The following is a 14907-nucleotide window of genomic DNA, read 5'->3' as shown; positions in this document are numbered from 1 at the left end:
CTATCCTTACATTTTGTGAGATAAATGGTACTTGATGCTATTTTCATATATTATTTTTTTACTTAAATTATTACTTAGTAATATATCTGGACAATAGTTCCATGGTTTCCTTCCTTCCTTCCTTCCTTCCTTCCTTCCTTCCTTCCTTCCTTCCTTCCTTCCTTCCTTCCTTCCCTCCCTTCCCTCCCTCCCTCCCTCCCTCTCTCTCTCCCTCCCCTTCCTTCCTTCCCCTTCCTTCCTTCCTTCCTTCCTTCCTTCCTTCCTTCCTTCCTTCCTTCCTTCCTTCCTTCCTTCCTTCCTTCCTTCTCTCTCTCTGTCTCTGTCTCTGTCTCTTTCTCTCTCTGTCTCTCTTTCCCCTAGTCCTGGGACTTGAACTCAGGGCCTGAACACTATCCTTGGGCCCCAGTACCACTTCCGGCTTTTTTTTTTTAAATGTATGTGGTACCATTTTATGTATGTGGTACTGAGGAATTGAACTCAGATCGTGCAAGTATTCTACCACTAGGCCAGACTCCCAGCTATATTTCTTTATATACTTTTTTCTTTATATATTTTATGGATAGAGACATAGCTAAATTTATTTTTGTGCTGGGGCTCCAATTTAGGGCCTGGACACTGTCCCTGGGATTCTTTTGCTCAAGGATTATGTTCTACCACTTCAGCTTTTCTTAGTAGTTTGTTGGAGGTAAGAGTCTGAGGGCCGTTCCTGCTAAACCTGGCTTTGAATTGCAGTCTTTAGATCTCAGCCTCCAGAGTAGCTATGATTATAGGACTTAGCCTCCAGCATGGAGCAAGTTTAATTCTTTCATCTCTTAACCTTTATCTTAGGAGATAAAACAATCTGGGTAAAAGATAAAAAAAATTAAGGCTAAGTCACACATTGTGACTTAAATCTGCTAATTATTTTTATGACCCTCATTTCGACTTCACAATTTTCTTATTGGAATTATTAGGTGATTATAATATTTATTGCCATCATCTTCCTTTCCTCCTCCTCCTTTTTCTCCTCCTCTTCCTCCTCTTGTTTCTTCCTCTCTTCCTCCTCTGCTTTGCCCTCTTTTACTTAGTTGGTTTAAATACCAAATATTTCTCTCCTGTTTTGTGGTTATCTTTATAGCTTTTGTATACCTAGTGAGAATGCTTCTCTGTCACATAGTAGATGTGATCTGAGGCTTACTTTTGTTTCCTTTTATGTTTCTTGAACATCTTAGTTTGATAAGGATAGATAATTTACCCTGTAGATAGAAAAAAATTCCCCATATGTCAGTTAGTCAATCTGCCTGTCTTCATTTACTGTCAAGATTTTCTGCTTATTTTTGTTCTACAAAATCATCTTTGGTGGGCTGGGAGTTTGGCTTAGTGGTAGAGTGCTTGCCTAGCATGCACGAAGACCCAGCTTTGATTCCTCTGTACCACATACATAGAAAAAAAGCCAGAAGTGGTGTTGTGGCTCAGGTGGTAGAGCTCTAGCCTTGAGAAAGTCCAAGGACAGTGCTCAGGCCCTGAACCCAAGCTCAGGACGGGCCAAAAAAAAAAAAAAAAGATAATCTTTGGTATTTTTTTTAAACTTATTTTTGTTGGTGTTCTTTGGTTCCTTTGAATGTGGAATTGTATTCTTTAATTCTGTCAAATTCTCAAATATATTTTCTGACATCACCTCTTCTCCCTTTTCTCCAAACTCTAGTTTTGCATCTTGGAATTGCTAGTAAGTGGATAGAAGATAGATGTATCTATCTGAAGGTATCTGCAACCTGTGTCATTGTCATTCTCCGCCCCCCCCCCAATTTTCTTTTGTTTTTAAACTTTTTCATTTCTTTAGCTTTGAATCCTGGATAAGTCCATGGCTCCAGTGTCACTTACTAATTCATTCTCCAGCATTTTTTTTTTCTTTTTCTTTTTCTTTTTTTCTTTTGGCCAGTACTGGGGTTGAACTAAGGGCTTGGGCACTATCCTACTGCTTTTGAGTTTCCTCAAGGTTATTGCTTTACCACTTGATCCACAGCACCACTTCTGGCTTTTTCTGTGTATGTGGTACTGAGGAATCAAACCCAGGGCCTCATGCTTGCTATGCAAGCACTCTACCATTAAGCCACATGCCTGGCCCTTCAGTGGCATTCTTTCAGTGCTGTTCTGATATCTATTCAGAGTTTTTTTTAGCAAGCAGTTATTTTTTCATTTTCAAACTTTCTGTAGCCATTTCCAGGAGCTCCCCTATGACCCAGCAATTCCACTATTTGGCATTTACTCAATTGTCCAGAAACAAGGACATACTATATCCACTAGCACAATGATGTTCATTGCAGCACTATTTACCATAGCAAAGATATGGAACCAACCCAGATGCCCCTGAGTTGATGAGTGGATCCACAAGATGTGGTATTTATACATAATGGAATTCTATGCTGCTATCAGAAAGAATGACATCATCCCATTTGTAAGGAAATGGAAAGACTTAGAAAAAATCATGTTAAATGAAGTAAGCCAGACTCAAAGGAACATAGGCTCAGTGGTATCCCTCATTTGTCATAATCAGTAGAAACCTTGGGCTCTCCTAGCAGAGATTTACAATAGAGCAAAAGCTAGATACATAAGGCCATATAGTATGACGCTAAATGAAAGGACTTCCAGGATATAGAAATAAATGCCATATAGTGAGTGATTGTTGTCCTTGATGTACTATGTTATCTCTCATCTCTTTTGCTGTCCCTTGGTTATCTCATATTATTACAGTATTTTACCTTGTTATCTGATATATTGTATATATGCTCATTTGGTTATTTGAAATAGGATAGGGAAGGGGGGAAAACAAGATGAGGAGTGGGGGGAGGGGAAGGGAAATGGGGACCAAGCCAGGAGAAAGGGTATCAATGTTTGTGAAGTAATGCACCTTCTATCTGGTGAATGTAATGTAACCCTTCTATTAATTACAGTAAAAATATATCCATCCAGAGGATTTTGAAGTATATGTAAAATGCATGTATGATGCAAGAATAATAGGTCCAGTCTCATATTGCTACAGTGCCTAAATCTTGATGCATGGCCACTTAACTATGTTACAGTGGGTTATCTTGATGCCTGTGCTTAAGCTTCAATTTTCTAGCACAACTCTGGTGAAAATGGTACTCTCCAATATTGAAAGGATGAGAACGCATAATTGTAATGACATTTGCTATTAGCCAACAAATTAGGTCCAGTATATCAAGAACTATATGATTTTAATTTTACTCCCAGGTTAATTCATTTAACTCAGGGGCTTTTTCACAGTAATCCTAAGAATATGTCCTTGGCAGTTTCTTAGTGTCTTATTCCTTGAAACTTACTAAGTTTGTTGCTCTTGTTGTTGAAATTCCTCTCACTAAGCCAATATTTGATTACTCCTGACTTGTCAAACATAACCAAATTAGCAAAATTTTCAGGGAAGTTGTGTTTTGTCTAACTTCTGTGTTTCTTATTTACAGTGGTTTCTTTATTATCCAATTTTTTTTTTCCTGCTCAGTGTTTGGTTCCCCCTACCCCCGTGTTTGTTTGTGAGATGGTGTGTGCACATATGCTTTTTTATCTGCTGAATGAAATTCTTTAACTAGAGAACCATTGATGAAGCCTCTCTTGCTTGCCAATCTGTTCTGGACATTTACTTTCTCTGATAGTGTGCTTATTTTATGAAGAAATCATTTAACTACATAATACGAAAGTGAATGTAAAGGTTATGTGAAATTATGTCATCTTGGACTAATAGACTGGAAATATTACCCAGAAAATACACTGCATTCTTTAAGGCACTTTAGGCAATACAGTTATTCCTGAACAGAACCACTATGTGCTCATAAGCACATTTCACAGTGTCCTTGAATTTTGCTGAACTACAATGTTCAGACAATCCTTTCTTTAGTTCTAAGAAAAAAAATCACAATGAACTTGTAGCATTTATGTATGTACATGTGTAAGTATGTATGTAAGTATGGTTATAAGTATGGTTATTTTTTTTGTGCATGTCAGAACTGGGGCTTGAACTCTTTGAGTTTCCTACTTTCTCTCAGCTCATTTGCTCGTGTTAAAAGGACCCAATACATTAAAACTTATAATATCTTTGATTTGATAAAATTAATGCCTATTAAGTAAAAAGCTATTTTACTTGGATTGTTATTCTGTAGAGAAACCAAAAATACCTGAAATTGATGTGGAGTTCTGGTATATTAAATGCCATAAACATTAGTCATATGTGTAGATGTTATATAACTATAAGCAAATTCTCAACATGTTGCTTTATTTCTTTGTAACTTTTGAGTCATTATTACTTTTATAAATTCTTTCAGAAAAAAGTTAAAATTAACATCCATATGGTATAGCCATTTCAGTATTTAATATACAAGTGTGTAAACAAGCTAATTTTAAAGCAGCATTTAAATAATCAACCAAATAAAAATTATCTATTAAAATGTGCTAGGGAAACTGATCTTTTTCTTTAAACACACTGATTTACTTCTGTTGCTAAACTAAAAGGCTCATTTTAAAGAATGGAAAACAACCCCCCAAAATAAAAACTCCACTAAATCATATCATAATATGCCATCCATTTTGTTAATTTTGTCTTTTAAACCACTTTGTGCCTTTAGTTTACTATCACTATGCCAATAAATTTGTTTGCTGACCTATTTAAATATTTTAGTAGGACTGGGAGCTTGTCCTCATGGTAGAGTGTTTGCCCAGCATGCATTCTACCTGGGCTCCATTCTTCAGTACCCACATACACAGGAAAAAGCCAGAAGTGGTGCTGTGACTCCAGTGATAGAGTACTAGCCTTGAGAAAGCCCAAGGACAGTGCCCAGACCCTGAGTTTAAGCCCCAGGACAGGAAAAAAAGTTTTAGTAAATTTATCACAAATATGTTCTTAATCTTAACTTAGTAATAAACAGATTAATCAAGTAAAGACGATGATATTATAGTCAATCTTAAATCATTCTGGGTATGAGATCATAATCACATAAGTAACGTACATTAATTTACCTATTTCTCAGTGTTTCAATAATTATGATACTTTAATATATACATGGGTTAAATCTAAAGAACAGGTAGGGCAGTAGCCTTGATCTGAAGAGCTGAGGGACAGTGCCCAGGGCCAGAGTTCAAGCCCCATGACCCAAAAAAGAAAAAAAAAAATCTGAACAACATTAGAAAAGAACAAAGTAAGTTGTTTAATGGAGATGAATTTATTTTATTTTATTTTATTTTTTGGTGGGTCAGGGGGCTTGAACTTGGCCTGGGTGCTATTCCTGAGCTCTTCAGCTCAAGGCTACCATTGAGCCAAGCCACACTTCCTATTTTCTTAGAGGTTAACTGGAGATAAGAGTCTCACGTCCTTTTGTGCCTGGGCTGGATTTGAACCTTGATTCTCAGATCTCAGCCTCCTGAGTAGCTAGGATTACAGGCGAGAGTCATCTTGCTCAGCTGGGATGAACTATTTTACAAATGATTGACTATTAAAGTTAGATGATTTTTTGACAAGTAAGTATGAAGCATAAAGATCATGTCATGCTAGGTGCCAGTGGCTCACGCCTGTAATCCTAGCTACTCAGGAGGCTGAGATATGAGGAATTAGGTTCAAAGCCAGGCAGGGCACTAAAGTCCATGAGACTCTTCCGCTATGGCTCAAGTGCTAGAGTGCTACCCTTGAGCTGAAGAGCTCAGGGACAATGCACAGGCCCAGAATTCAATCCCCACGACTGACCAGAAAAAAAAAAAAAGGACCATGTTACATTTATTTGTAGTCTTGACTACCTAGTTCAGTATTATATATTATAATATTATTTGCTGAAGTGAGATAAAGGAAAAGTTTTTCATTGTATCTTATTGAAATGGATTTGGAAAATATGTTAAGATTAGCCATTCTGTCACCATTATTAATGTAATCTGGGGATGAAATTGAGTGTAGATAGTTCTAGAGTCTTTTTTTCTGTGTTGACTTTGCAGATATTTAAGAAAAGTTTTCCTAAGAAATGACTTAGTGCTTAGAGGGCAGTGTCAGCCAACTCAAGGGGACTTTTCTGGTTTAGTGAGGTTGTACAATAGTTGCTATTGTCTCTGTAACCACATAGGTTTGACACTCAATCATCTGAGTGTCCATTAGAATTATTTCAGGCTTCAAAAAATTGAGGCCAAAATGGAAGGTATATTACATTAATTCATGGATATTTTACAATAATTCATGTAATCCATGAAAAAACTGCCAAGTGGATGAAAGCAGTTTCTATTCTTAACTGCTTTTGTGGCACAAACAAACTCATCTTTACATTTTGGTCTCAATGAAATTGCTGATAAAATTTCTTCTAATAATTTTTCATTGTTCCCTAGTTGCATAATTTTTGTAAAAAATAGTAAAATCCTCCATTATCTTAGTCTCTACTTTTCCTCTCCTTTACCACTTACTTACTTAAATTAATTAATTAATTAATTAATACCAGTCTTGGGGCTTGAACTCAGGGCCTGGGAACTGTCCTTGGACACTTTTTGCTCAAGGGTAGCACTCTGCCACCTGAGCCACAGTGCCACTACTGGTTTTTTCATTGTATGTGGTACCAAGGGATGGAACCCAGGGCTTCACTCACTCTACCACTCCTGTCTTTCTCTTACCACTTTATGAAGACATAGCTATTTTGCATACAAAATTATGAGTCATTAATAAACTTAGAAAATATTCAAAATGATAGTTAAGATTTGACATTCTTTTTGTTGTTTATGCTTATAGACAGTTTGATTATCTAGTGTTGACTTGATTCTATTACTTTTCTGGTAAATAAGATGATTTTTTTTTTTTTTTTTGCCAGTCCTGGGCTTGAGCTCAGGGTCTGAGTACTGTCCTTGGATTTTCTCAAGGCTAGAGCTCTACCACTTGAGCCTCAGCACCATTTCTGGCTTTTTTCTATGTATGTGGTACTGAGAAATCGAACCCCGGGTCTTTGTGCATGCTAGGCAAGCACTCTACCACTAAGCCAAACTCCCGGCCCAAATAAAATGATTTTTGTGCTATATTTGACACTGAGTTTCAAAAGTTTTCATTTAGGAAAAAATACCATTTTGAAATATGTCAATTTCTGTCAAAAATTTAACCTTTGCTGTCCATGCTGATTATCTGATAAGGATGGAAAGATCCGTACTATTAAAGAAGTATTACATAATGTCATCTAGCCATTTTTTTATGTTTGGGCTTTTAGATAATTGCAATTTCCATGGCTGACAAAGTTCTTAAATAAAAATAATATCTTGCCCTGTAAAGTTCTATGCATCGTTAGTCACACTATCTGGAAGACTGAGTAGAATAAGAAGATTACTTGAGTCCAGGATTTTGGAGCCCACCAGCACAATACAGTGAAACCAGTGCTTCAAAACATAAATTGAAATATTACAGTATTACAACTTTTTTCTTAATAATTGGTCATTATACTAACTTAGTGGGATACTTGTAATAGGTAATCTTTGAATAATGTCTCAAAAGTTTTAATCAACATTATATACCAAGTTTTCTTAATGTATAAATAAAGCATGTATGCCAGAAATGGTGGGAATGCTGGCTCCAACACTTTTATGTATGTTTGACAATCTAAAATGTGATGAGGGAACAAAAGAGTGATGCAGACGAAGGAAAACAAAGTTGATTTGGAAAAGAATAAAAATATAATGACACCAAATGTTGTATGTACCACTTTCCCATCCATGTTCTCATTTGATTTTCACAGTAGATGGTTGGTAGTTAGGATTGCTAGTGTTGTCTTTGTAGAAAGGGAACATAAAGTTCAGGTAACACCAGTGAAATGATGAACTCGAGGTGGTTCATAAACTGTAATGCTATTACTAGAACCTAGCCTTGACTCTACTGTTGGAGGAGTTTTGTTGGCATGTGTGATTTAATATATTTAAGAATCTAAACACTGCCTACAGTTTGTTGATAAATTATTGACTGTGTTTGTCTATATCTGTGTCTTGACTGTACTGGGGCTTGACATCAGGACCTCTTTGTTCAGATTTTTTGCTTAAAACTTGTCTCTAACACTTGAGCCATACCTTCACTATGGGCTTTTGGCTGATTAATTGGAGTTAAGGGTCTTAGGTTTACCTGCTTGTGTTGGCTTTGTTAAACCATGATCTTCAAATCTCAGCATTCTTTTGAGTGGCTAAAATTAAGTGCATGAACTATTTTCACTTGACTTATTGACCTATTATTACCTAGAAAAGAAGTTACTTGAACGTCCTTAGCAATTGATCATTTTAATTTATGGCATCACTAGTTCTCTGATATGAGGACAATGTTTTCAGTTTTCTTGTAGAAGTCCTTGTATGGTATAATGTAAAGTTAAGTTTGTTTGTTATATGCATACAAATGCCAATACTTAAAAGATTTATACAATCATGAACAAAATGAAATCAAACCGACAAAGTCTTAAGTTGAATAAATACATATTTACTGATGTTTTCCCACTGTTTTACTGATTCACCTACTGTCTGACTATTAATTGATTTACCAGTCTTACTTAATAATTTTTTTCAGTGACATAAAACATTACGGTCTTGGGTCTTTTGCTAGAACGAACTGTCTAAAGTTTTAGATTTTATTTTTTCCCCAAAGCTTTTTATATACATTGAATCCCCCAAAAAGCTATTTATTGATTTATCTTTGGGGACAGATGATCAAAGTTAATGCCCATGCAAGCTAGACAAATACTATATCACTGAGCCATATCCCTAGCCTGAAGATACTGGTTTTTTTTTGCCTCTTTTAAGAGACACATAAAATATCCTGCCATAACCCTCATTAAAACAAAAATGAAATGTTAACACCCCTTTAAAGAGGTGGGAGGGACCATTGTATTAGACTTGGTATGATTATGAAGCACCTGGTAACTTAGCTAGCTGGAGGTAAACCTGCCTTTTGGTTTTAAATTTTTCAAAAGAATGTTTTCAAATGAAAACAGAAGGAAGGATTTGAAAACGATGCTGTGCTATCTTCCTAGGAGAAGACCTTGACACTTACATTAAAAATGTATGATTATGTTTAATCTCATGTGGTTACTGTATCTGACTTTGTTACCTGGTGTACTGTATATACATTTATTTGTTTATTTGAAATAGGGAAGGGAAGGAGGCAGCAAGATGATTGGGAAGGGGTTGGGGGAGGGGAACGGGGACAAAAACATGAGAAGGGGTATCAATGTGCAAGAATACCTGACGAATGTAACTGTAATCCCTTTATACATTATGTCGACAATTTTAAAAAAGTGTATGACTTGAGGCCAACTGCTTATCTAGAAGTGAGATTACAGTTGTGCCTGCCTCTTTGACTGGTAGGCATAAGGAATAACTGAGTAAGAATTGTGAGAAAAGATAGTACAAAGGCTTTTGAGGTTCTTGGTACATGGTATTTTCTAAGTAATTCATTGTGGAAGAAGTAGGTCTTACTGGGGCCATAATCTTGAGTGAAAATTAATTCTTGAAGTTCAGCAGCAACAATGGAAAGATCATATGAGTGACAAGTAGATAACCAGACTCCTAAAGGCTTAGCAGCTGATGTGCTGTGGGTGTTGACTTTAAGGGGACACAGAAACAACAGGGATGGTTTAAGCATGGAGGACCATTAGAACATTCTCTTTTACACTTAGAAAGTATACTGTTTATAGAACTATCAGTGAGATAAAGGCATAGATTAAAAAATAAACTTGTTTTTATTTGACGTATTTGTTTAGTGAATATGTGTCTAACATTCACTGTTTTAAAATGCTTTGGTAAGGACTGTGTTTTGGGTTCAATTGCTTAATTCAAGATTTTAATACTGATTTATTTAACTAGCTATTATTCTCTCCAAGCAGCTAAATGATAACATTCTGCCACTGCTGTATTTTTCAAAGAATCGGGTCTTCTTCAAGATAAACTGTACCTAGAAGCATGGCCAGGTATATTCCTTGCACACTGTAAGAGGGAGACATGGTGGGGGGGAGTAATCAGGAAACATGTAGGTGGGAAGGGTTTCCTGTTTCCAGGCAACAGCGAGGAGCTCCAGACGGAAAGCAACTCGAATATAAATTCATTCAGAAGGGGACATTTTGCCACCCTGCCTTCTCGGCTATGGGGACAGACTTGACTCTGGAAGAGAGGGTGTTTAAACTTCATTTGTCAGAAGGTACAGTTATTAGAAACCATTTCTCATTATATTTCCTGTGTATAGAAAATACCACATACTACTGACTGACCAGGTTAGAATCTTACAATAATTAAAAAACAGTAGCATCTGCATTGGCTTCCTTCTTTTCCAGAATCGCAAGGCTTTCTGTGGCTTCATTTTCCTGCCTGTCTGCTTAGAGAGCAGAGGGGGCTCCTGGCTCCAACGTGGCTTTCTCTGTCTGACTCCATCTGCAGGAAGGAGGGAGAAGTACAGCAGTTTGGGTTCTAGGGGAGGCCCTTCCTCCTAAAAAGACAGCCAGTCCAAAGGTTAGCAGTGAACCCATGAGGAGTGTACCCAGGGCCTTAGAATGGGTCTTGTCCCTTGCTTATGTTTCTTTGATGTTTCCCTCACTCTTTGAAATGAAAGACATAGGAGTGTGGGGGACAGCTCTCAAATCAGGATGGATTAATTTTGAGGCATTAGAGACAGGGAGACAATTTTTAGAACTGGTTCTATCCTCTAGCCCTCACGTCTGGGTAAGAATTGAGAAGAACACATGCTGAGAACTGCTGGGGGTGGGGGGAAAGGCTTGCATTCTCTTCTGGCTTTCAGAGTGTGTTTGCTCTGATGTCATTAAGGTGGGCCGCTTTTCTTTTAAAATCTGCGTTTCAGTGTTTAACTACCGCTTTTGTTTAAAAATTTCCTTAAAAAAAAAGAATTTGCTTCAAAGTCAATTTTCATCAAAATCGAAGTCAGATGATAGGTCTTGTAAAGGACTGGGAGAGACCATGTACTGGGATTTGTTCTCTGATCAAACATGAGAAAAGCTGGTGCTGTTGTTTGAGAGCCTGCTTGGGGGAGTTGTACATTTTATCTTTCAGCTTGGAATCCCTGTAGTCACTTTCCTGAGACTAGATGCCTTACACCCACTAGTTACTTACAGGGTCACAGAGAGAGCTGCCCAAATGCTTAAGCAAACACACAGGGTCCAAGCTTTATAGCTTTACATCAGATCTCCTCTTGACATGCAACCAAGGATGAATCACTTCTTGAAGGGTCTAATCTGTCTCCTTATTGTCCTGTCCGGAAAGGGTCACATTATTTAAGTGTAACTCCTGAGAGCGTGGCAGGTCTTTTCAAACAAATGTTGATGGATGCTCTGCAATCCCTCCCATTCAAGCAGATTTCTTTATGCTTCTTTTTATGTAGACACTTAACCTATGTTTCGGGTGCCTCTTTTATTACCAGAGAGAGAAAGTTAAAAGAGTTTAATCCTCATTGTTTATATGAGTTTATTCTTCCCCAGTTTTCACACTGGGCTTTTAGTCAGGGATAGGGCTGTCTCTCTCTCTCTCTCTCTCTCTCTCTCTCTCTCTCTCTCTCTCTCTCTCTCTCTCTCTCTCTCTCTCTCTCTCTCTCTCTCTCTCTCTTTCTCCCTCTGTCTGTTTCATTTGTTGAATGTGTCCTTAGTGCCCTGTAAGGATAGTACAAAATACCTATGGTGGATTGTGTTTCTTTAGTGTTACTAGCATTTTCTATTGCCTTAAAAAAAATCTAGTTTTAGGAACATAAATCAGCAAGTTCTGGAACATCGTGTGTGTGTGTGTGTGTGTGTGTGTGTGTGTGTGTGTGTGTGTGTATTTGTGGCAGTGGTGTGTGTGTGTGTGTGTGTGTGTGTGTGTGTGTGTATTTGTGGCAGTGGATTCCTCCCACTGTCCCTATAACTTTGGATTGTCCTTAAGAAGTCCATTTTAAATCAGCACAACAGATTTTAAAATCCACTACTTATTTAAATGTAAAAATTGAGTTACTCAGTAATTCAAATTTAGTTACCACTGCTGGTTCATGTCTGTAATCCTAGTGAACAAGAACACTGAGATCTGATGGTTATTGTTCATAGCCTGCCCAGGCAGGAAAGTTTGTGAGATTCATATCTTCAACTGTTAGCCAAAATAATTGCAAATGCGCAAATGGAGTTGTGGTTCAAATGGTAAAGCACTAACCCTTGTACAGTGCCCAGACCCTAAATTCAATCCTTAGGACTGGCACATACACATAAAATATTGCGTTACTTAAGACATTAGACAATCCAGATTATTTTGATCACTTGACATATAATTTCGGATATAGAAGATTATGAAAGCTAATGTATACATTCTCTCTCATGTTATTTCAAATGAAATAGTAATGAATTTGGTTTACTAGAGTTTGTGTTGTTTATCTGATTTTTAGAAATATTGCTTCTGTGACATTTTAGACAGAAGATATGTCTTAAATCTACAGAGGTTTTTGTTAATTAAAAAGTTACTATCATACTTCTTACTACCATACTTAAACATTGCCATTCCTCTTATTTCTTTTAAATACTAAATATTGTTATTCTACGTCAGCACATTCATATGACAAAATGTATTTTAAAATGTGCTCTATTTTTCTTGCAGATTCCAGACATTTGCATGTAAGATTTTAAAAATAATAGCTATCAATTATTTTAAACTTTATTTTGATTATTGATAACTAAATTTACTAAAAATATGATATATATATGTTATCAGGAAAAACTATCCTAAAACTAAAAAACATTAAGTAGTCTGTATTTCGTTTTTTGTCAGTTGTGAAGCTTGAACTCGGCCTGATCTCTGTCCCTGAGCCCATCAGCCCAAGGCTAGTGATTTACCACTGAGTCACAACGCTGCTTCCTCTTTAAAGTCTTCTGTGCCCTGGCTGGCCTTTAACCACAATCCTCAGATCTCAGACTCTTGAGTAGTTAGGATTACAGGAGTGAACCAACAGCATCCGCAATTAGGTCAGTGTTTTAAATAAAAGTAAATTTCATGATTGGAATATTTTGTAATTTCCAAATAAATGTTTAAACACGGGAAATCTAAAGTCATCTTGATTCCTTTCTTGCGGTAAGTCCTTTAGCTATTTGCAAATGAATTCTTGAATGAGTTTTGCATTAAGCTGATCTATATTTTACTAGAATCAAAAGCCAAGTTTCTAATTCTTAAATGATGCTGATAGCTCTTTCTTAAAGTATCATTATTCATATTTTTACATTATTGAGCTTTTATGAATGATTATACCTGTTATACACTTGTTATTACATACTTTCTGGAAGTATAGGGTGCAAAAAATAGTAAGACCTTTTTCTCCTCTGTGTCTTAGGAAAAGATTGATTTTTCTTTATTTCATTTGAATTCTTTTTGGTAATGCAGGCCACTGTCTTATGATTCCCCTTTCTATGATGTTCCATTTGTACTAGTAAAAAGTAAAAGGTCTCATATTCCTTTATCCCGTCTGTAGGGACTAATAGTGCTAATAGTGCTTAGCATATACTAGATAGCTAATATTTGTAGAATTAAGCAGAGATTTTTAAAAAGTAGCTTTGAGAATAGAATCATATACAAGATTATAATTAGAGGTTTGCTAATACGTTTTATCTGTGATGGACATGATTTGGTGATGTTTTACTTTTTATCCATTATATCCAAAGTGTTTATTTATCGTGTTAATTGTTTCTTTTATTTTTCCAATAAGAATTTGAAGTAAAGATTGAATTACATGTTAAATATATTACTTAGCTGTAAGCAGCAGGGCAGAATTTGTGCAATTTATCACATCTCACTTTTAATCATATACTATGTTCTCCAAGGAATAGTCATCATGTATTTTTAGAAAAGAATTATGCTGTATTATTAGTAGTGCTATTATTAAAAATTTTAGTAGAATTTAGATTACCTTTATACATTATTATTGCTTATAGTGATAAATAGATGAGTAAAAATACTGTATTAAAATACTTTATTTCAAAAACATTTCAAAGATTTAGCTAAAACATTCATTTCTTAGCTTGTTTAGGTCATGAGATAGTTTGGTTAACTTTTTTGTTGATAGTTATCTGCTAGGATTTTTTTTTTGCGAGGGGGGGCGGCTCATGGAGCTTGAACTCAGCCTGGGTGCTGTCCCTGAGCTCTTCTGTTCAAGGCTACCACCCTACCCTTGTGCCAAGCCCCACTTCTAGAGTTTAAATTGGAGATAAGAGTCTCAGGTCCTTTTGTGCCCGGGCTGGCTGAGTACCTAGGATTACAGGCGTGAGCTACTGAGCCTGGCTTCTCTGCTAGCAATGTTTTTCTTTCTTTCTTTTTTTTTTTTTAATATTGTAATTAATAGAAGGGTTACATTATATTCGCCAGATAGAAGGTGCATTACGTAACAATCATTGCTACCCCTTCTCATGTTTTTATCCCCAGTTCCCTCTCCCACCTCCTCCCCTCATCTTGTTTCCCCCTTCTCTATTCTATTTCAAATAAACAAATAAACATATATATATATAATATATCAGATAACAAGGTAAGATATTGTAACAATATGAGACTTTTGTCTTCCTTTTTGATTTCTGTATCTTGTCTTGTATATAAGTTTATCTGATTTGGGAGGGGAAGAGCAATCACATAAATGCATGTGTGACCAAGGGTGAACCAATTCAGTAGTAATACTCAGTAGACACTATGTTGGAAATGAACTTTACAACTTGGCTGGGGGAGAAAAGTGAGAGAAAATGAGAGAGGAGCTATGTAACAGGGTTCAAAAATAAATGCATTCATTTCTGACGTACATGACTGTAACCCCTTTGTACATCACAGTTGCATAAAATTTAAATTAAAGCCAGGCACGGCGGCTCATGCCTGTAATCCTAGCTTCTCTGGAGGCTGAGATTTGAGGATCGCGGTTCAAAATGAGCCCAGGCGCAAAAGACT

At 36.5% G+C, this 14907-nt stretch overlaps 1 protein-coding gene across 3 annotated transcripts in view; it reads left to right on the top strand.

Moving 5' to 3' along the window:
* Bbx (BBX high mobility group box domain containing) overlaps nucleotides 1-14907 on the top strand; it is a 223327-nt gene that overhangs the window by 41362 nt on the left and 167058 nt on the right. Inside the window, exon 1 of one of the 3 annotated variants that reach the window (XM_090346923.1) lies at nucleotides 12793-12953. The exons of the other annotated variants lie outside the window; for them this stretch is intronic. The gene's annotated coding sequence lies outside the window, so the exon portion shown is untranslated. Of the gene's footprint in view, nucleotides 1-12792; nucleotides 12954-14907 lie in introns of those variants that run through there. 3 annotated transcript variants of the gene reach the window in all.

The sequence above is a fragment of the Megascapheus bottae genome, chromosome 1 (assembly GCF_031878675.1).
Source record: "Megascapheus bottae isolate mThoBot1 chromosome 1, mThoBot2.hap1, whole genome shotgun sequence".
Lineage (NCBI taxonomy): Eukaryota > Metazoa > Chordata > Mammalia > Rodentia > Geomyidae > Megascapheus > Megascapheus bottae.
The sequence above is the reverse complement of the archived record's forward strand: the minus strand, read 5'-3'. Positions and strand labels throughout refer to the sequence as shown.